The sequence below is a fragment of the Teleopsis dalmanni genome, chromosome X, assembly GCF_002237135.1.
Source record: "Teleopsis dalmanni isolate 2A chromosome X, ASM223713v2, whole genome shotgun sequence".
Taxonomy (NCBI): Eukaryota; Metazoa; Arthropoda; class Insecta; order Diptera; family Diopsidae; genus Teleopsis; species Teleopsis dalmanni.
The window spans coordinates 80,105,656-80,127,387 of record NC_051848.1 but is presented as its reverse complement, the minus strand read 5'-3'; the positions used below and the strand labels follow the sequence as shown (position 1 = coordinate 80,127,387).

The window sequence follows — 21,732 nt, the reverse complement described above, 5'->3', positions numbered from 1 at the left end:
CTAAATTTCTTTATATAAAAATCACTAATAATTCATACATGCAGTGTCTTAAATAGCTGTAAGTATGAATAGCCACAACTAAACACTTTAAGGTGTGCATTCAACATATCCTCCTAAATAGCCCAAAAGTTAAAATTAAATACTTTTTTTAAACGGATTCCACACTATTCATTTATCTTTAGTATATATAGTTACAACTTAAAACTTTAAAATAAATATCACTCAAACTAAGCATATATTTGACAGTATCGAAAACATGTCTATGTTCAGCACAAAAATGAATTTCACAAATAACTGTGGTGAGTAGTTTTACTATAAATCTCATAGTTGTATTCTATATTACTCTATATACTCTATATATACTCTATATTTAAAGATTCAATGGACAAAAAAAAACATGGAAAAAGAATATTTTTGGAAAAAGTTGAAGTGGATTTTTTTGCATATTTCGGCGATCTGTTGTACTTAGGATTCTTGTTAGTTTTTTTAGCATTTTATAAACTCAAAACACTTATGAATAGACAATTTTTTACTATTTGGAAATCAGTTAATTTTTGTACTTTTTTAAGCACTTTTATTTACTTTAAAACTTCAATTAAAGAATTTTAGTGTTTGAAAATTTTCCCACTTGAATTAAATTGTAGAAGAACCAACTATATTGGAAAAATTTTGAAAATTGCAAAAAAAAAAAAATGAAATTTCAAATAAGAAAAAATAGCTCCCACTTACAACAAAGGCCCCAAAAGATTTTTAATATCTACAGAAAATTTCATTAAAAAACTTTGGTATAAAGAAACTAACTGCATAAATTTTGAACTTTATTACATACATATTTTATTCTTGTTCCTTTGTTTTCTGTTTTTGTTTTTTGTGAAAAATGTTTGTAAGCAGGAAACGCAATGAGTAAAAGTAAAGCATTTTCACACAAGGCCGTGTTCATCAACAACAAACGTTTTAATTAAATTTGCAAATATTTTCGTTTATAGAATTTTTTACCATTTCGTAGCATTAAAATGCAAACTCTGTTGAAAGATCCCACGTTGCAGCTAGCGTAAAGTTGCTTGTTGAAATACGAAATTGAATGAAAATAAATTTTTTACAATTTTTACTATTTTTATTTTTTATTTTTTTTTTTTGTTTTTATTTTTGTAGCTTTATTATTGTTGTAATTGTTGCTAGTGTTGTTGTTATTGCTGTTGTTGTACACATATAGGAAGGAAGCTATATTTTTTGTTATGCATTTGTTACAAATTTAGTATTATTATATGGGAATAGCAACAACATATACTACACAAAGGACTCGTTCCACTATTATTCTAAGTAATTTTCACTTCAGGCATAAATTTCAATATTTTAGTGAATTTTTTATTTTTGTTTTTGTTTTTGTTTTATTTTAAGTTTTGTTTGTTATTATTTTCGTTTGCAAGTATTTCGTTCAGTGTATTTTAGTACTGACATTCGTGACTAGCTAACTTTGTAGTCTTTGTATAGTAGCGGCAAAACTTAAAATGAAAACAAACGATATATTAACCGTCAGTACAACAACAAGTTATATATAGCAAAAATATGTAATATATCCGTGCACAGTGGTTAGGTTAGAGGTTATCGAATTTACCGAGCACTTTTTTAAAGTACGAAAAATTATGCAAAATTACAATATAAACGAAATAACGAAATGAAAACAAACACAAACCCAAAAACCAAAAACTGAAAACCGAAAAAAACCAAAAAAAAATAAAAAAATAAGCAACGCTTCTTTAATATATATATTTTGAGCCTAAAAGCACGCTAAGAAACACACACGACATCCTAGCAAAAATGTTAAATTCAAAATTTTCGTCTGCGCTTCGCGCTAAACATTTCATGACAAACGAACTAACACGAAAGGACGTATTTAAATGTTTCTGTTGGCACAATGCAAGCACCTAACAATCGCTGAAATGACGAACACTTAGCACAAATAACGACGAAATCATTTAAATGTGGTCATAGGTCAGGAGCTCCTACGGCAGCGAACACTTTACCAATAAAAGCTGTGTACGACTTACGCTACTGACTTGAATTTCCGAATGGCTTCAGGCGAGTAATTCTAGTTCCGCACTTTATTTAAATGTTTACAATTAATTTCTTTTTATTTTTTTTTTTTTTGTGTTTTAGTGATGAACTAAAATTTAGTATGAATTTTTTTTCAGAATTTTTTTCAAATTATTTGAAAAAATTTTTCCATAATTATTTTTTATTTTTAACATTTGGCTTGGCCAAAAATCAGTTTGGTTTCTTGCACAGTTAAATTCACACACACCAACAATGTAAGAGCCGTACGACCGCGTGCCGGTGTCTTACATATCCTTTACATCCTGACGAGTTCCGAAGTTGTACTGAATTGTCCCAAAACACACACGATTGGCAAAGGCTACCCTAAAAACAAATTTTGTTAGCTTTCATTTGCCGCTGGTGTGGTGAATTGCGCAAACTGTATGCGTACCACCGAACACGGTTCGTTTTACTACCATGTTAAATGCCGTGGTGTAATCACGTATGCAATTGTTACAGCGACTGTAAATTGTGGTGAAAATTATGTACAAAATGAACATTTCAAGCATTTACAAAAATATTGTCTTAGACTTAAAAGCTGCAACAGCAAATGGTAAGGGGAGAATGTTTCGTTACTTGTGGTAAGTAGTGAGAAATCTTGTTCCCCACAAATAAGCAACTAAACTCGCTTGGGTGGGTAAGTTTAATTGTGGTAAGCTGTTAACTATGCAAAGCCATTGATATGAAGACAAAACATTACAACGAACTTTCAAAAAACGAATTCTGAGTATGTTGAGAATCTTCTACGAGGTTAATATTTAAAACACTAACAGATTCCGTAAAAAATAAATAATTTTTGAAAAATATATTTTATTTATTGAAAAAAAATTTATGATTTTTAAAAATAATTAAAAAAATTATATATTCTGTGAACAATTGAGCAATTAGCTTGCTTCGAAAATAAAAATAATATGAAGTCTTTTAAATTTATTTTTCGACTTTTCTTTTATAGCCAGAATAAAAATATATAAGAAAAAAATAAAAGTAATATGGTATATTAAGGACAAATTTAAATTTACCGAAATTCACCAAAAGTTTAATATGAATATTTTAGAAATGATTGTATAAAGCGGTTTTTTCGAACAGTAGTGAACTACAACAACAAAAATTCATTTTATATTATTTTATTTAATTGACTGAATTAATTAATTTGGCTGACCATACAGCTGTTTCGAGTATTGCCAAATACCCATCATTAATGGTCTTAGAAATAAGTCTTGTATTTTGTATTGTATTATTCGTAAATAATTATTTTTGAGACTGCAAGAAATGATTTTAGTAATAATTAATTTAAAAAAAATACAAAAAATTCATATTAAGTTAAAATTTTAAAATCCACGTGTTACTACTATATATATATTATATATATATATAGACATACTGAAATAGTGGTTATAACTTGAAATAGAGTAGGACAGTTGTTTGTGATAAGCACTAACGAAAATGTAAGAATGTCACCTTTTTGAAATTAAGCTTTAAAAAAAATTGTTGCATTATATTAAAGTAAAAACTAATAAAACGACTTATATACCATCTAAAAGTAACAGGTACTCATAAATAAGCCGAAAAAATATCATCCAACAAAAAAACAAAATTTTTTTAACATCTTCCTTGTAGGTGCATTTGTCAGCGTTTAATACAATTTTACACACATATTTCATTAGCTGTTTGAGATATAGTTTTCAATTTCTTTAGCTACTTCTCTTTAATGGCCTCACTCGATTTCAAAAGTCTAGCTTTAGGTAGTTATTTCAACGTTAGAACATGACTATATCATACAAGCTCTTATAAGCTAAAAATGATGCTTAGTTAATTTAATTATCATTACATGCAAAATTATATCAGATATCATATATAGTACCAAATAAATGAATTTTTATATACCATAAATTTAAATTTGCTGTCTGCGGTAAAATAAAGTTTCCATACCCATTTAATGAGTCTAAGGAAATAAATCGGAAAGTGTTTTCAATATTTTATGCTCATTTTCAATATTTAGTTAGTTATGTTGAGCCTTCTCCGAGTTAGTGCATCTTGGCATTTTTAGTCTTTGATAGCTGGGAGGTTTCTGCAGAGTTCCACCCATCTCACTGACTAATTTGAGTATTCCTTATAAACTTCGTGACTTATTCCTTATTCAATGATTGATCTAAGATATGCATACCGCCCCATGCGATTAGTGTTTACTCTGAGATAAGATAATGCTTAGTAGGGCAGCCTGAAGATTGTCGCATATCGCTTCAGGGTAATAAAGGTACTCTTTACCTTGTTAAAATAACATCCGATAACGAACCTTTAATTCATGTTATCGCAAATGGCTTATCGATAACAACATGTGTACTGGATGCTAGCTTAATATTCAGAATGTTTCGTCACAGTGAAATGTAAAGAAATGCAATGTAGGTAAAGAATTTCTCATAAGATCTAAAGAGCAAGGAATATGCAATGGAAACCTGATTATGAGTGCAATATGTCGAAAACTTGGAAAAAAAAAGAAATATACGTTTTTTTTTTTGTAAATTCGTAATCGTTCCTTCCAATCACAGTACATATCTTAGAAGTTCATTAACATTTTTTGTTAATTTTAATAATTAACTTATTATCGAGCGAATATTTATTGCCAAAAAATTTTTGATATATCCTATACACTAATTCCCTGCAGTCAGTATCTAAAGTGACGTATGTAATGCGCTTGGACAATTCCAATTAATAAAAATCAGTTCGATTTATATATATATATTTCAGTGTTAAAATTTGTTACTATATTAATTTATTTTACAATGAAACTCTCCAATTCTTTTTGCGTAATTTAAGCGAAAATTTTCACAATTAGAACAAAATTTATAAAACATCATTACTTCATCAGATAGCGAAGATGTAATTATGACCATATGGATTCCGTCAACGCAAGTTTTTAAACTGTAGTATATAAGAGATCACCTTGTATATATGGGACAATATTCCGCTGAACAAAAAATATATAGAAACCAAAAAGCAAATGAACTCAAAACAAAGAAGATTTACCATATATGAAACCAAGAAAAGAAAAAAAAATTTTTTATTGCCTTCGCCCATACCCAGTTCTTTAGAAACAGTGGACACCCATGCTTAATAAACTGTTCTAAGTAGCATAAATAAACTTTAAGGAATTTTAAGAACTGTATAAACTTGATCTATCTGAAATGAGTATTTAACATACCATGACTAGAGTTAGAATATAATGAGAAAGTACTAAGTGCACTTTTAGCAACCAAACTTAACTTCCATAAAAATTTTATTTATTGCATTAATTGTAATAAATGTGCAAAAAATTTAAAACTAAAGAACGAAAATAAAAATCTGAAAGAAATAAAAATTTTGAATTCAGAATTTGAATTCTAGATTTTCACTTTTTTTGATATTAAGCACCCCGGACTAAGAAGCTTATAAATTAAAGACAGAACTTAGCCTTAACTAACTTCCATTGAAATATTACACATGTTACAATCGGATATATATTATATTCAATCGCAATTATAGAAACCAAATAATTTTATCTCCAAGATATTTAAATTATTTAAAAGAAAACGTTTTCCAGTAGAACTTCAATTAATTGATTTTAATTAAATGTATATAAGTGCTTAGTTCACTTAGTAAATATACCAAGCTTTGATTTCAGTGAAGTGGAAGTGGTTAGAGAATGAATATTATTATTTTTTTACTATTGTTCCAAACACATGATAAGAACCCGTAAGGCTTAGGAACCGCATTAAGACAAAATTATTTGAATTTTATACAAAACAAAGAAAAGCAATTAATATTCCCTTTCAGCAGTGCTGCCCCTTATATTTTATTAATAAATTAAAAAATTAATAAAATGCTTACTTAAAAAGGGACGACAAAAAAACTAAAATTTTAATTTTAAATTCATAAGAAATTTCGTTATTGCAAATATCGCATTTGCCTTCTTAAATTACGCAAAATTTATGATTTCTTATTCAAGAGAAAATGGTATGCGCACTTATAAAATCGCAACTGAAGCCAGCAAGTGCCGCAGCGTTACTATTCTCTGAATGTGATAAGTAATAACGATAACCTGCATGGGCCCACACGACGTATACTTAACATAAGACGAGTGTATAAACCGAACGAACAGAAATATTCAACATGCAACGAATGTTAACAGCAAACGAAGCGAACTATTCAACCAAGCGAACTATGCACGAATCAAAGTACTACTGACAATGCACAACATGTAGCGGTTAAGAGGAGCAAGCGAAATATAGTATATCAGCCTTAACATTATGTTGAGAGAAATGTTTTCAACACACTGTCCTCACAGTTATACTACAGGTGTTAACTCCCTACAGCATTTTTGAGACAATGTTAATTCGATCTTAAGTTGATGATAGTTGTTAGTTTACAGAATTACTGTAAAGATAATGTTTCGTTATATACTGGGTTCGAAATATTAAATAGAGTAATGTTAATAGCAGGGACCATATTATTGAGTGTTTTTATGGCAATTTTCGAAAACAACAGCAGGATTTATCTGTTAATACTACAAGGAATTTATATTACATTTATCTACGCTGTACACAATGTGCTGTAGATAATATACCTATAACATTTGAAGATGGAATTTAAAGCGAAAAACTTACAGCAGTTAAAACTTACATTGCATTAAATTCGAATATCTCAACTGTAATCGAAAACATAGTATTATTTCTATGCTTTTGACTATATAAAGCAAAATATTTCATGAAATTTTATGACCACTGTTAAAAACTTCTAACAGATAAACTGTTGAGTTTTATCTGTTAAGTTTATATATTGATAAAATAACTCTACTGAAACCACCTTTTTTAATTATATTCGCTTGAAACTGTTCACATGTTTAAACCAATAACATTTTACCTAACAGAAATTGGTTAATATGACTGTAATGTTATATCGTATAGTGCATTCATATTATATTATTATAAAATAGAAATTTAACAGCTTGATAGTGTGACTATAAGATAGTCAGTTCTGGTAAACACCAACTATGTTAACAATGTTTTATTTTAAAACTTGTAAAAATTAAATAAAAAATTAAATGATCTATTTCTATTTTTATTATTTAACAAAATTTTGTACTTTTAATATTTCGGTTCTAAATAAAAATATGGTAATAAAAATATTACATCATCTTCTGCTAGACCTAGTGATTTAAAAACATATAGAGCATTAATTAGGAGACTGTTTAAATTTACTGCAGTAGAACGGATTGTAAAACGGATGAAGGAAAGTATGTAGAATGGGAAAGAATAAAAAGAGAAAGTTTAAATTTAGTACAATGACACATGTTGTAAAATGGATAGAGGAAAGTACGTAGAATAGGAAGGTATAAAAATAATTAAAGTCTGACTCAAGTTGAACAGGAGACTCTATAGTTTCCTAAAAATATAGAAACATTTCAGTATTCGAATTTTTGTTAGTAATGTTATTTGATAAAATTTTATAATTAAACATTTGGTATTATCTAATTATTAATTATGATTTTTTGTTATTAATATAATCATGGTTTTAAATGTCATATAAATCCGTAAACAACTCCATTGACGATATTGGCCAAAAAGAAGACATATATAGTAGACTTTAGTGATGAAGTAAACCGGTTTTAGTTACTTTTGTAGTATTAAAGAAAACAGTTTTTCCATTAAATGGAAAATATTAAAAAAATATTTATTTTCATTCGCATTTTTTTTCTTATATTATATCAATTTTATGCAAATTAAATTTTTATTAACTCACCAAACTCGACTACAACATTATTATTAACATCTAAAATTATATTTAACACTTGTGAGAAGCATGTTTCAACGCGACATTCGCATAACATATTCAACATAATACAACCCCACTTTCGATTCATTTGTAAAATATAAAAATAGGAGTTAACATAACTGTGAAATCATACACACCACACTATGCAAATTGACACATTCAACACCTATTGAAAATTAGAAACAAATGATTATTACTGTACTTTAGGTTTACATATAATTTTACTGCTAGCTTTCTATGTTATCGTTTAAGTCAGGTCCGTTTGCACATAGCATTGGTATCAACATTTTATAAATATATTCACCACACTCAACATATTAGTAGTCACCACTCATATAAGCAGTTTAAAAGCTTTGCGGCATTATGTGCCGTATCTGCTTACACCAAAAATAACATTGACAATGACCGTCAGTGTTAAACCGTTCGACAAAGAGCTATGAACGAAACATAAGCGGACAAATCAGCTACGGAGAATGTCAAGCTAAAAACAGTAGTTGAATTTAAATACGAAAATATAAAGTTGCATGTTTTTTGGCGCGTTGTTGTGAAATAGTAAACATATTTGCTTTCAAATATTAGCGACTTAAGTGACTCAGTGACTTATTTAAGTGTCGTTGTGTTGGTCCTTGTGTAAGTGAGTGCGTTTATGTTTTGGCGTATGCCTGCGTGAAATATTTTGTGCCTTTGGCAGTAATGCTTCGATACTGTGAAAGTTGTCGGTACAATATTCTTATTGTTATTTGTTGGTATTCACTTAATTTGTGTGGCTTGTTGACGACAGCGACAAGCAACAATGACAGTTAACAGTTTTTTGCATAGAACTCGCACATGGCAAGCAACAACGAGTAACACAAATAAGAAACTAAACTGCAACAAGAGAATAACAAAAACAAAAGAAAAAACAATAATGTTCAAGCCAAAAAACAACTAACAAAGAATAAACTGATGTTGTGTATGTTTAGGCGCATAACCTCAAGAGACGTTTTGATATAATGAAAACGTGTTAAAATGTGTTGTAAGCGACCAACTTTGAGTTGTTTTTTTTCCATTGTATTTTTATTTTTGTCAACTGGTAAATAATATAAAAACAATATTCAAAACTTTTTCCCAACACAAAACAGTTAACAATAGCAACATAAATTGTTCGGACATGAGTTTACATCTACGCGTAATGGACCCAAAAGCTATAAATTTGGTATGTCCTTAATGTTAAGCGACACTTGACGCGTAAAAAATTGTCTACCAACCAAAAAACAACTCCAGAAAAATAAATGTCAGCGTAAAACTTGACAGCAACATGTGGGCGTAAATTGGAGAACATGTAAGTAAGAAATTTTTATTTTTTTTGTTTAAATTGTCTACAATACTTAAGAATGTGCGTAGCTCTTTAACAAAATTCCTTTTGAATCAAAAATATCATCATATTTAAAATTATTTAACAAAAAAACAAGTTAAATGGAGAAGATTATTTTTTAAGTTTGTTAGTTTTACCAATTCCGGGAATTTGCAAATAAAGTGCTCAGTTATTTTTTTTCCTCTTGTTTGAACCCACATTAGCGATAAGTTTGTATTTTCAAACATCGTAAAAGCAGATCTACTATCTATTCGAGGTTTTTGAGATTTTTTATCTTTCTTATGTTATTTATATATATAAATTATTATAACCTATTATAAAATCATTTACTACTTTTATTTTCTATTTTTTTCCGTTTATTTATGTTCTTTATTTAATAATATATTTTCGCTACGTTAAAAAATTGATTATAATTAAGATCATATAGTAATAAGTACTACCGACGCAATACAAAAAAATTTGATCTGTTGTACGTATATTTGGTCATATACAAATTATATTGCATTAAGCTTCTTCTTGTAAAGACTTATTATTAAGTAATCCTTAATATTTCAAAAGTAAAAAAATCACTAAGACAAAAAATTATGAATAGAAGTCCAAAAATCCTTAAATATCGTGCACTCTTTTTGTCTTGCAAAAATACTAAATGAAAATAAGAACACAGGATTGTTGTATCCAAACATTTGTAAAAAAAAGTCAAAAGTGACCAAGTTCAGAGCGGCAATCTTTTTGAAGCTTGCCAGACACGCAATTATTATAAATAAAATTAGGTACTTCAGAATTTAACTAGTAAGGCCTTATACGCAGCGCCCTTCTCAGCTATCAGGAAAAACCTACTTGATTTCTATCACATGGTTAAATTTCACAACTTCTAAGTGTAGCGTACACGTCCATATATGTGTCTTATTTTACACCACATAACCGTATCTTTAGCACCTTAAAAGTCAGATACAGAAGTTGTTTTCGACTTCCTAAAAATATGCAATGAAATTAAATATTCAATCTTGTCCATTTTATTTTTTAATTTTTTTTGATTTATAATATATAAAATAGTAAATAAATGTTTATTGAAAGAGGAAATGTATTTTCAAGTTTTTTAAATTTATTTTTATTTAATATTTAATATAATTAATATAATTTATTTAATTTAATATATTACAGTATTTAATATGTATCTATATTATAATATTAAATTGTAATATTATTAATATATATATTATATATTAAAATACATTTATATATATATATATATATATATATGTTTAATATATTAATATTTAATATAATTAATATAATATAATCTAATATTTAATATTACATTTGGCAATATTTATTTTTAAATGAATTTGTTAAAGAGTTAAAGAGTAACATTAGAATTTTTTTTTTTAATATACGAAAACTGATACATTCTGAATGCTTTTGTTTATTTGTATATATTAGTGCATAATTTATTTAGTAAATCAAGTTTTTAGTTTACATTTTTTGCATGTTTTTTTTTTCATATTAAAATATGTATTTTTTTGAAACAGCAATTTTTAACTTAAATAGTTTGATTTCTTTTTTCAAAATTAAATTTCCATACTAAATACTTAATTATTTATTCAACTTACTTATTCCACACACATAATAACATAACCAACAATATTTTCTTTAATGCAAACTAAAAAGTCAAACATTTTCAAGGAAAGTAATATGTTATAAAATCTAAAATGATATGCACAGGAGTAAGGATAAACATTTGTAAAAGAAAGGTATCTGAAAATATCTTGATCTAAAGATATGTGTACACATATATAAAAAAAAACACAACTTTCAGTAAAACTAACTATACCATTCACATATGGAGAGCAATATCGGCTATTAAAAGAAAATATAATGAATTTAGGCAAGACACGCAAAAAGTACTTAACAAATAAAAAAAACTGAAGAAACTCGGTTCAGGAAAGTATTGCAGACTATTTTAAAGATTGTACGACAGCTATAACGCATCTCTTTTTATAATTTCAAACTGTTGTATTATTAATGTTAATAGAGGATTAATGCTTGATACGAAATTTCCGTTCTAATCACCGAAAAACATAAAAATACCGTTTAAAAGGATTTTTTGGTTAAAACAAATAAATGGAAAAACTCATTATCTTTTTACTTAACACATATAACCGTTGGGGCTTAAGGCACTCTTATTGTTAGAACGAACCTAAGGCGTCCTATTCCTTGAAATTGCTACTCGCCCTAAAGGAGTAGCAGCGATTGATCTATTGCAACGTGCGGAGGTGGAAGAGTAATAAGTTTTAAGTAATTTTCAGAGGAACTTTCTGTGCATAAAATATTGAAAACACCAAGAACTTACAAAAGGTGTGAAACATAAATGAATATTTGTAGAATTTATAAATTATTAGGAAATCAACTACGTCTACCTATATAGTTCTATCTATATAGTTCGTCACATACAATAAACCGAAAACAAACTACACCAAACTAGACAACTTTACTAAAGCAAATTTGAGTGCAGACGAAATTTCCACGACTGTCTTTTAAGTGACCACCACCAATAGAAAAATTGCCATGGATGCGGATGAATGAAGTATAGAGTTTATGGATATAAATAATATGGAAACAAAGATTACCACAGATAATTCTTACAAATAAAACAATAATTCATCAGCAAACATTCCAATAAAAGCAATTGGATCATAACGAAGTTTTTTACTCAAAAGTTAAGTCCATGTAACGAAAAGTTAGACTGAGTAAAGCCATAATTGAATATTTAGGTGACGCAACCTAGCATATCTAGATGTGATAAACATAGATTATATTGTACCAGATATGAAGCTTTAAAATACTTGTGAAAAACTATAAGTTGTTATCCATTATTAGTTATTAAATAACTATACATCGTCACATTTTTTTCTTTGTAAGACAAACAATTTAAATTACGTGCTAAAATTTTGCTTTTATAACAATTTTAGTTAAATAAATTAGTTAAATATTATTTTATAATTAAAGACTAACTATAAGTCATAACATTTTGCGAGTATATACCTCTAAGTAACTATCAGTCAAATTTAATATATAATTATTGTACCGCAGTCCTCACTTTGACAGTTTAGGGCTAATTAAGAACTTAGAAATACGAGTCTATACGCTACATTAACTACCGATTTATATCAGGTCGGTAGTATCTTCTTGGACGACAATGTCTTTGTGGTGAAACCCCATATACGCATATAGTTTTTCAATGAGTTTTCTTTTCATCTTTTTTCAATTTATTTTCTACTATCGGTATATGCAGATCTGATTGAATATTTTTATATCTGATATGTCTCTGTATGATAATTTCTGTGATAGCGCCTATGATAACTATCAAAGTTTTCCACTAAGTTTTTTTGCAATACTGGCGTTACCAAAAATTGAGATTCATATACTAAAATAGACTTAATTGTGATCTTGTACAAGGGATTATAATACTACAAGCTTAAAGGGGATTGATTCTTGAAGAGCCAGTCCAAGTTAACTGCATAAAATTATATTGTATAGTTTTATGCTTATGACAGGTGGTATCCTACCCAAGTGAATGCTTAGATGGTGATATTAGCTACTTGATGTGTTATTTGAAGTCGTTACCTGATAGGTACATCCACTTAAAGTGTAAGTGACATAAAGGCATTGAATTAGACTAGACTAGCTAGACTAGCTATTTTTCTGACGAACAAACGTGAGTTTTAAGTTGCCTTTATTTACTTATTTCTGGTTTAAAAGTACAATAAATAAAGTACATTGCATCGACGCTACTGTTCTTGATCAAATTTGCAAATTAAACTAGGTGAAATAAATAATATTATTTAGCTATAATAAAAATAGTTTTTAAGAAAAATACTTTATTACAACAAATTTTAAAGTTTCCTTAAGCATACAAAGTATACAATTTCCATAATGTAAGACATTAAGAATATTTCGTAGGTATTAACTGACTGCCGTAAATCGGTAATAAACCCATACTTGTGCCCAGTTATCACAATAAGTTTAGGTATTTAAATAATTTTTAATTTAAGTTATCAATAATTTATCATTAACTAAATTCAGCATAATAAAAATCATTTTGTTTCCATTTTAGAACTGAAACAACAAGTCAGTCGAACACCTTATAAGGAACTGCCAGTATTCTAATTTGCCTTAGGATAATTTTGGAGAGGTAAGTCTTTGCATAAATATATTTATTATTACTTCTAAATAAATTCCCATAAAGTATTTGTATCTGCAGATTTATGTATAATCAAATCAAATATGTAAGTCGAAACTATATGGCTTGGAAAAGTCAAAGTTTTTTTAATAATTTCTACACTTCATGAATTTAAATATCATTTTTCAAATACTTTCCTAAATAATACTTTCTTATCATAAATCATAGTTTTCATCTTCTTTTATGAATTTAATCAATTTATACATAAAACGAAATATTTTTTAAACAAATTATTGAACTTTTAAAATTTATGAAAATCTTGAAGCATGCACATATTGCATATTCGTATTAGATATTGAATAGATTTAACTTAAATTGATTTTTATTAATAATATTTTATTCATATTTAGTCAGTGGAATAAATTGATTAGAAATTCAAGTTTCAAAATTTCTTTGCATATTTATAGGCTTTTCAGCTCAGTTATATCTTTTTTCTTTTTTTGAAGTTTTGAAGTATACTAAAGAATATTGCCTTATCGTCAAGCTTACATTTATTTTAACAATAAAATTTTTATAATTCCCTAATATTGCTTCTTAAAAGTACTTCTAAATTTCAAGTTTTTAAATCAATCATTTTTGTTGGGCGAGTCGATGCAGCTTAAGTATCAATTATTACTTAAAGCCTATTACAATGTCCAAGACTTCAAGTCAATGCAGCTCATATTTCTACAACTTAATTGTAGAAATATGACAAAGTCACTGCTGAATTTAAATGAGTACAGTACCAGTAGCTTATTATAATGTCAGTTTTTCTGATCTATTTAACTGCTTTTAAATTTAATGATAGTTATTGATTTTCAAGGTGCTGCAATTTATTATTAATCACTTGGTACAGTAAAGCAATGACAAGGTATACTTTTATTTTACTCAAATATATTAATTAATTTTGTACTCTGTTTTGAAACAACTAAATTTGGGGGCCACCATATCCATCCCCACCTCCTTCTGCAAGAAATTCAATAAACTCATATTTGAACACACACTCTCCTATTGATATCCTATGAACTTTTGCCTACTGCCTTAGCACTGTGCACAGTACTCACATAGTATGTTGTTGTAGTCTCAACCACTTTAACTTAACACTAGGCTAATATACTTCTCAAACAAAAGGGCAAAATATGGACGCATCCAACAATTTCTAACTTAATATCGTTTTTGAAGTTTAGACATACAGCATATGATAAATAATAGCACCCTTTTACTTACGAATGACATTCTGGAAATAGAGAGATACTACAAAATTATTTAACAGGATTTAGTATCAGAAACACATTTCTAAGTAAAAAGAATATACGGCTAGCATTGAATGGAAAGAATAAGCAAACAGTTTAGGCCCATTTGATCTTAACAGGTGGATTAACACTTACTAATCTCTATAACATCGACTTTTCTTTGTTTTACGAATATTATTGTAGGTGCATGCATACCCATTTTCAAATTTTTTAGGAAAATATTAAAGAAAACACACATGTTTCGCTTTTCAATTTCCAATTCAAAAACTCAGAACCGTATCGTATTGATTTCTTCGTAAATCCAAGATGTTTACCTAATATTCTCAATACAGCCATAGCATTCAAATTCACTTATTTTTTGCAATTCATCCAGTGATAATATTCCAGGATAATTTTAAATATTTATCAATTTTAGACTCGTACACCATCCGTCGAAGATTTATAACTATCTTCATAAGATTAGTTCTCCACAAAAAAATGTTTAGTCTGGAATTTACGAAACCACTTCCAGACGGTTACAAACAATCCGGCATGCTTTTCATATGGTAATTTGCACTTCTTAAATATTTTCACAGGCTTGAGGTTATACCGCAATCCGTAAAGACTAACAAACCGAATCTTTTGCGTTGATAGTGTTGGAATATGCTCCGATTATTTGTCATTACATTCGAGTTTTCACGTTTTCATTTCAATAACGTACTGTGAGAAATCAAATGAAATATCGCAGTTATATATCGCAATTCATGGCGCGTTGCCAACTAGCCAACTATATCTCAGGATAGTTCACCGAAATGTTGTTTTTATGACAATTAAAAAGTGATCCAGCTGATTTCTCTTAGTGTTTTATTATAAAAGATAATATACATTTTGTAATATATTTAAATAATAATATAATAATATATTTAAATGCATTATTAAGTAAAAGCAGTAGGAGAACTGCATAAAATTAAATGCATTCCTGGATGACTTAAACCGCAAAATGGAGAAAATGATTTTATTGACAAAACCGTTTATTCCATTATAAGCTTGGAACTAAGCGTTCGCCATGTTAGTGCAAAATACTATGAATTCGTATATAAAAGATATGAGTAATAGAATGACATGGGCAAATTGTCTCTTTTGAGGTGTAATTTGTGTTTACTACACAAATGTAGTAAATGCTAAGCTAATCTGTTCAGCACTACGTTCTGAGGACTAGGAGGATTTTATGTTTCATCTCATGTGCTCATCTTTAGCTAGGAGAACCTTAAAAGCCTTGGAGGCCCCTTTCTTTACCGATCTGACTGAGCTATCATCCTGCAATATTTCCCTAATAACATTCATCATAATATTCATTCAGCCAGATTCATAGAACTGTCAGATTGGTTTACGTTCACTTAATAGAAGAATCGTTACCTTCTTTCGGCATTAATCGTATACAGACCACTTAATCTATGTCTTAACCATCGCTATTCCTGTGATACCACCACGAGGTATTATTTGACGAAAGGCCGCTACTCTAACCTAACCTAACCTAAGCTATTTTATTGAACATTCAACTAATGGAGGAGTGTTGGTCGTATACTGACCACCTTGTCTATGTACGAACCATCGCTAGTCTATTATTTGAGCTCAAGCGGGCTTTCTTGGAACACAAGGCCGCTGCGCCAACCTAACCTAATCTAAGCTATTTTCTTGGACAAATGAAGAAAAGATTTTATGAATTTATTTTTGATATGCTTAAATATTAAAAATTGATTATTTTATATTTGATTTCGTTTAAAAAATGAAATTTATTACCTATTTAAAGAGTTCATAAATATTTTATATATAAATATATTTATCAGTTTTTTATTGAAATATAAAATTTTAGCACATTTCTAAACTTTGTCCAGTTGCTGAGCTTTATAGGTATTTTAAAATGGAATGGAATTTAAGCGTGGAAAAAATATAAATTATAAATTTTGCTAAATTTTGTCAATAAACTCGATAGCTAATAATGCGCACTGGCTAAAAATTGCGAAATATATTTTTACAAAGCTATTAAAAAGGCATAGCCAGTTTAACAGTTTATATTTTAAAATAAATGACGCGTTTTAATCCTATACCATATACCCATATTCCGTGGCTGGCAACATATGGCACGCCCGATTTCATTTCCGCAAATACTTAATAAATTTTGCTGGCCCCATAAAAAAATTATTTTCAATAAATATTTGCTATTATTCAAAATTATTTTACACTTGTTTTAACCGCGAATGTTCATAAAACTCATGAAATATTGTTTCGTAATTTGATGTTTCACATTTTTTTTTTGTATTTTTTCCACAATTTTTATTTAATTTTTATTTAATTTTTTCTTTTTTTTTTTGATTTTATTTTTTTTTTCTTATTTTAACAATATTTTTAAATTATTTACTGATTTTTATCTGCATAATTGCCAATTGATTTTTAACGCCTTCATCGCAGTAAAAGTTAACAGCACGAAGGCAAAAAATACTGGATATGGATGTGGATGTGGATATGGATGTGGATGGGGATGTGAAAATCTACTGACACTCAATAATTGCTAATTTATTTTGATTCGGTTATAAACAGTAATTGTTAATGCTCCTTTTAATGGATTTTGGTGGTAAACATTTTTATATTAACGTTTGGACTATGTCCTTTCCATAGCGTTTTTTGCAGTTGTTATGTCCTTTCTATTATTATTATTATTTTTTCTTTTTTTTGTTTCGTTGCTGGTCACAACTTTTTGGTACATGAAATATTTTTTTTGGCATTGGCTGATATTTTACACTGTCTGCAGCTTCCAGCCAATTTAGTTGGTGAGTTTGTGGGAGGACTGCACTGTGGGTAGGTGCTCTTTTATTTTGTTTGGCATAAATTTGTTCGCAATGTTTTTTCAACTTTTACGGTTTTGTTGTACGATAAAAATAATTTCTAATTTGGCAGCACTGCCAACTGATAAATGCAATTAAAAATTTCTGCTGACACTTTTCTTTTATTACCAAATAATAATTATTTGAACAAATCTTTAATTAGGTATAAATTTAATAATAAATTGTGAGAAATAACTTTAAAACTCTTTAAACGAAATACAGACTTTAAGATGACTTCTATGTGCACCAAAGGCTTTTCTTTCATTAAGCAATCTATTTTTCCGCAAAAGATACACAAAATCAAGGCAAAACAGTTGCATATGAAGAATTTCAAATAGTCAAAATAAATTTTTTTTAACCCCAAAATCACTCACAGATATAAATGGCCCCAAATAATTGATCATAAATTAATAAAACTAAGCGACGCCACATCTAGGCTTCCTAACTTCTATCAATAATGCCGAACTACCTAACTTCTATAGAACAAATTGTAGTTACTGATATGAAGAGATTGTTGATTAAATAGAGAGAAAAAATTTACACAAAAACGGAAGAAAGGAAGAAAGAGAAGGAGAAAGAGAGAAAAATAGAGAAAAAGGGAGAAAGAGAGAGAAAGAAAAGAAGAGATAATAGAGAGAGAGAACGGGAGTAAGTTAATAAGGAATAAAGAGAGAGAGAACGGGAGTAAGTTAATAAGGGAGAAAGAGAGAGAGAAACAGAGACACAGTGAAAAGGAAACAGACACAAAGAGGAACAGAGAGAGAGATAGACAGACAGACACCAGAGAGACATAAACAGACAGAGAGAGATAGACAGAAAGAGAGAAAAAGATAGACAAAGGGAGAAAGACATAGAGAGATTGACAAAGAGAGAAAGAGAAAAAAGCGACACTGAGAGGAAGGCAGAAAAAGAGAGAGTGAGACAGAGACAGAGAGGGAGAGACAGACAGAGAGAGGGAGACAGAGATAGACAAAGAAAGAGAGAGATAGAGAAAGAGACAGTGAGAGATAGGTAGAGAGAGAGAGATGTGAGAGAGAGATACTAAGAAAGAGAGAGAGATTCTGAGAGAGAAAGAAATACTGAGAGAGAGAAAAATACTGAGAAAGAGACATACTAAAATAGAGAGAGAGAGACTTACTATAAAAGAGACAGAAATACTGAGTGAGAAAGAGAGAGATTAACTGAGTTAAAGAGAGAGATAAGTTGAGGAAAGAGTTAAACTGAAAGCGTGAAAGATACACTGAGAGAGAGACAGAGATAGACTGAAAGTGAAGCAAATAGACAGAAATCGAAACAGATAGACTGAAAGCGAAAGATATAGACATTTTAAAGGATAAGCTGTGAGAGAGAGAGATAGACTGATAGGGAGGGAGAGAGATAGACTCAGAGAAAGATGGACTGAGAGAAAGAGATTGACTGAGAGAGAAGAATAGACTGAGAGAAAGAGAGATAGACTGATAGAAAAAGAGATACACTAAGAGAGTCAGATACACTGAGAGAGAGAGAGAGAGAGAGATAAATTTGGAGAGAGAAATATACTGAAAGAGAGAGGGAGATAGACTAAGAAAGAGTGAACGAAATGTCATATAGCTCGCGCTAAGCGATTTTTATAAATGTTTTGATGAGAAAGAGAGAGAAAGAAATATCATAAGGCTATGTTAATCGCTTTTTAAAAATGAGATATTTAAACAATTGCAGCAAAACCTATTATTCCAAATTTCATGACGAAACATAATTTCACTATTTTGTTGCAAGTACTCTCTTCTCTGTACTTTATATCACGCGATACTTTTATATTACTTAAACTCAAAATGATAATCAAATGACAATATTTTTCAATAATAATTGACGTAATCCCAAAATTCCCAAGCGATCTCAAGACTACACCTAGAACCGTATTTTCTTTGCTAAACTGACGAGACTTGAACTTCCTCTTTTAATTTTAATCTGTCAGATTAAACTTCTAAATTTGGAATTTTACATGTTTAATAAAAGAATTGTTTATTGTTTAAAGAGACATTTTTCGTATCTTGAACAAACTTTAGATCAGAAGTAGATCAAACACTTCTTAAAAACATTTGTTCTTAAAACAAACGTTCTTAAAAAGTATATATAGTTTCCTTTCTTTAAAAAGGGGAAGAGGGCACTTCGGAAAGATTGTCTACGTCAAATATGTTTATCAAATTATTTGTAAAATTAATGATTTAATACCATAACTCTAAAACCGCAATTTCCGATTTCTTATTGTCGAGAAATTAAAAAAAAAATTGGGACCAATTTAAGCAGAGCAGCCGTAAATCAATCTAAAACCACTGTACAATCAAAATGATATAAAAATACTTCATTTGTATTGCAGAATACTATCAAAGGATGCTATTAAAGGAAATTATATATATGTATATTGAAGATTATTGTTTTCCAGAGGAATTTAAAAATAATCTTAAATCGCGCATAATAAGACCGAGGAGTTCTAGCGAAAATTTTGGTTTTGTTCTTAAAAAATACAAATATTCTATTACGTATGTTACAAATTGTTATAAATTATGATAATAGATATTAGAAGAAATTTTAATGTACATAAAAATAAATTTATGCACAATTTAATATTGCCAAAATAAAAACAAAAAACAAAAGAATTGATACGCTCCACTTCAAGCAGAAAACGCAATGTAATAATCTTGTAATCTAACCCTTTCCTAAGCAATTTAAATGCGAAAAGCACATTTCGCAAGCAAAAAAAAATTAAAATAATATTAAATTTTACAAAAATATCTTTTTACTTCCATCTGAGTTTTTTGTTTTTTTTTTTTGTTTTTGATATATTTTCTCTTTTATGAAAAAAAAATGTTCTAATACAAAGGAAATTACGACGACCATCTCAAGCTCAACAACTCAAGCTCAATAGAATAATTTCTTCTCCTTACAATTTTTATTTTATATTTTTATGTGAAAATTTTCTTTTGTTTTAAGTTTCCACATTGACGAAAAAAAAAAAAAAGTTTTGAAAATAAAACCAAAAAAAAAAGTTAAAGATTTCTTAAAAGGAAAAAAGGAAAAGTAGTGAACAGAACTTCCAAAACAAACGAAAAGAAAACGAAATCGAAAAATATATGCTGGTAGTTAATTTCGATACTCCTTTGATGATATCCTTTGTGCAGGACCAAATAAAAGACATCATTCATCATATCATTTTCCACAAAAGCAACAAATTAAATTTCTTTGTGAAAATAAATTGTGCGTGCATGCATGCGTATGGGTGTGAGTGTGTATGTGAGAGTGTGGGTGTGTGTAGGTGTGTAATGCACGTCACATTTGCACGCACATGTTTGGTTTCCCGGTTGGATATATGGTGGCGTACTGAACTTAACAAGGACTTCATACTTTACAGGATTGGCTCGGCTCGGCTCGGCTTGGCTTAGCTTGGCTTGGCTTGGCATGACTTGGTCTGTACTAGCTCGATTCCGTTGAAGCATTATATGCACTAAGCAAATAGATTTTCTCCGCTTTTCGTTCCTTTTTTATTATATTTTTCTTTAATGAAAGGGTTTACGAAATCGTAGTGGTGAAGAAGCATCTTGCCAAGTGAATTCCGTAGGAGTTGCATATTAAAGTATTTTCACTTTATATCTTTTTTCTAATTTCTATTTTTTTTTTTTGTTTTTTTTGTATATTCTTTTGCTTTTTATTTATTTTTGTTTTATTTTTTTTTGGAATTTGCGGTAGTCTGTGCGTGCTGCGGTCGAATGTCAATTGAATAAAATTGGTCAAAAGTTGAAAAAGAGTTTTTCTTAAATAGCATACGTGAGCGTTTCTTGCATGGAAACTTTTAGTTAGAAATATGTTCGACTGTACATGCACATCCTCCATATATACTTGTATATATATATACACATCATGTAGGTGTGTACTGTGCACTTAAGTTAATTTTTCTAGAGTATTTTAGTATTTTTTTTCTTCTCTACAAGAAAACGTGATAGGAAAATTTGGCAAAATTTGAATGTGAGTAAGAAGAAGAAAAGGCAATAATAAAAATTAGCATAAAAATTCGCTTAAAAAGTTTACATTGAAGGAGTGGTTAAAGATACTTGACAGCTCTTAGCTGATAGCTCTTTTAAAATCTACACACAGAATCATGACTAAATC

At 28.8% G+C, this 21,732-nt stretch overlaps 2 long non-coding RNA genes across 2 annotated transcripts in view; one reads left to right on the top strand and one right to left on the bottom strand.

Moving 5' to 3' along the window:
* LOC119690137 overlaps positions 1-21,732 on the bottom strand; it is a 99,310-nt gene that overhangs the window by 26,329 nt on the left and 51,249 nt on the right. The gene's annotated exons all lie outside the window — the stretch shown is intronic.
* LOC119690136 overlaps positions 8,547-21,732 on the top strand; it is a 28,947-nt gene continuing 15,761 nt past the window's right edge. Inside the window, exons 1-2 of the long non-coding RNA XR_005253557.1 lie at positions 8,547-9,223; positions 13,371-13,448. This is a non-coding gene — a long non-coding RNA (uncharacterized LOC119690136). The remainder of the gene's footprint in view (positions 9,224-13,370; positions 13,449-21,732) is intronic.